The 2,500-nt window shown below is 45.4% G+C and overlaps 1 protein-coding gene across 1 annotated transcript in view; it reads right to left on the minus strand.

The window, feature by feature from the left end:
- The window catches only part of suclg2 (succinate-CoA ligase GDP-forming subunit beta), an 81,360-nt gene that overhangs the window by 67,079 nt on the left and 11,781 nt on the right, over positions 1–2,500 (minus strand). The window lies entirely within an intron of this gene.

Here is a 2,500-nt window from a genome sequence, read left to right on the forward strand (position 1 = left end):
AGTCACTGTTCAGACAACTGTGTTTCACATACTGAAAAGTGGTGTGAGTCAACTGCATGATCAATATGGAAGTCCAACAAAAAAAATGTTCATGGCAACTAGAACTGCAACATGACAGCACATCTTTAGCTTTTCTGTCGCACCAATGACCGCTACTTCAGGTCAGGACAATGGACTAACTTTACTAGACTGCGTCTACATAATTACTCCACCGCAAAGACAAAACAATCACTTTTTTTGGGCTTGATGTAAGCTGAGGGTGGGCTTCAAACATGGGACGTGACTGCGTATGAAGTCAAGCACGTTTGATGAAGCTGAACTTCTGAACCACCCATCTTGGCGCACCGCGCCTCTCTGAGGGCCTCTCATCTTTGCCTTTCGATAGCCTCGGAGAACACCCGCGGGGTCAGACAGGTGTCGTCGACACGCAATCTGTTTGCTCAGCGAAAAACCAGCCGTGCGCTGACTCCAGCTGCTTGGCGTGATTAAAAAGACATCGGGCCCGATATGAAATGCGTGGCGCCGGGGTTAATTTCTCCTTTTTGTTCCGTCAGGTGGGCCTCCAGCCTCCCAGTGGAGGGGGGGGGAAACAACAAAGCCAGCTTCATAAGGGAGAACAAAGCCAGCGAAACTGAAAGTGAGAAAAGGACGCGGAATGAAAAATAAGCCTCGGGCCGTCCTTCAGACCTCCCTGACTTAATCATCATTAAATCTGTGGTAAGAAGCTAACATGCAAATGCGCAGGCTTTCTTTTCTGATACGAGCATAGTGTGGGGCCAAACAATGAGACCCCCCCCCCCCTTCCACTGGAGTTTCTAGCGTTGCTTAAGGTCCAAACTGCTTTTAGAGAAAGAAAACGCTCCATAGCCATGGTTTCTTAATGATGTGTGACAATATATTCCCTTGGCAAAACCAAGCAGCTGTTGTAGAAACACTTAGTGTCAAGTTGACAGTGAACCGTATTCCTGCATCGGCGGAGTTACATAACAAGCTCACAGACTCGGAAAGAATAGCAGATGAAATCATGCATCAAAGGACTTCAGGTTATTTGAGTAATTTAAAATAATTTCTTCCCTACTCCATGTCTCTGTGTTTCTAATGACTCCTGTGCACATCACCCCTCCAAAAAAAAATCAGCTACAAGCACAGCTGATAAATAATTCAATGTTCTTCAAGTACAACAAAGTCTATGAAGCTGATCAAACAAGAGACCTTTCTTTAGGAGTCTTTCAAAAAATGGGTTTTGACAGGAGGAGGAATGACTAAGGGGTACTTTAAAAAAGAAAAGGGTGCGGGGTGGTGGCGGGGGTGGCGGGGGAGGTAAAAAGAGGTCGGTGCCATCTGACATGGTGGTTGTAGAGGGCTGACAAGGCCACTACGTGACTTTTAAATGAAGCTTCCTGCGTCTCCATCATTCATGAGCGCGGGAGTGGGGAGTGGGGGGAGTGTGGGGGGGCGTGGAAACCGTATCCTCTCGCCTTGCTTGAGCAAGAGAGCACAGGGGCAGCACACAACCCCGTATTCACAAACCCATCTACCACCCCCCCTCCTTCCCGAAATCTCATTTAACAATACCGACCCACCCTCCGCAAACCTCACAATTATTCAAACGGAGTCAACAACGGTCGATCCAGCACGTTTGGCTCCACCGAGGGCGAAAAGTAGGGGTGGGGTTCTCATTAGACTAATCCCTTCAGGTTTTTGACAAACGATCTCTCCGAAAAAAGGGGGATGCTACATGGTCTGATACATCTGCATAGAACGTGCTTAAAGAGGATTTCAAACCAGCATTTCTAGAAGGCGGTTTGTCAAGAGTGAGAAAGAGTGTACTGTAATCCAATCAATCAAAAGCTGGCTAAAGCAGGCTATTACTGGCAGCTGCATCTTAACTATTGGGCTATAAATACACTTTCAAAGATGTTATATGTGATACTTTTGGTTTGAAATATTCCAGAATTGCCTACAAATAGCAACAGAATGCAAATACCTGTTCGTGGGTCATGTCATAAATTCTTACACTCCCTAGATATCCACTAAAGTTAGCATATGCCAGATAGCCCAGGACTGTACTCTCATACCACCACTTTGCACATCAAGACAGGCACAAGTTAAAATAGTGAGAACTGCAAAGAAAGGCAAAAGGGCGCATCACTGTCAGGAATGGTGTTTTATTCATCAAAATCCCAAGGTATGCATAGGTAAAATATCTTCAAAGATTTGTTCTTTCTTTTGCCTGGGTCATATACTGTAGCCTACCCATTCTATAGCTTTACCACAGTGACAAAAGTGAAACAGCACCAATCACTTCATCAAGGTATTTTTTTCCCACAGTGACACTCCCTGTCCAATAAAGCTTTTGAATTCCTTTGTTTTGTTTTTTAATCAAGTGATTATTTCTAGGATCTAGATTTCCATCATCAAGCTAGCTTCTGTCACCTGACGGAGACCACACTGATCAGAGAGGCGTCTAGAGAGCCAGAACGCCTTGGATGGTCTCGTT

Source organism: Sardina pilchardus, chromosome 9 (assembly GCF_963854185.1).
Source record: "Sardina pilchardus chromosome 9, fSarPil1.1, whole genome shotgun sequence".
In the NCBI taxonomy this organism is placed as follows: Eukaryota; Metazoa; Chordata; class Actinopteri; order Clupeiformes; family Clupeidae; genus Sardina; species Sardina pilchardus.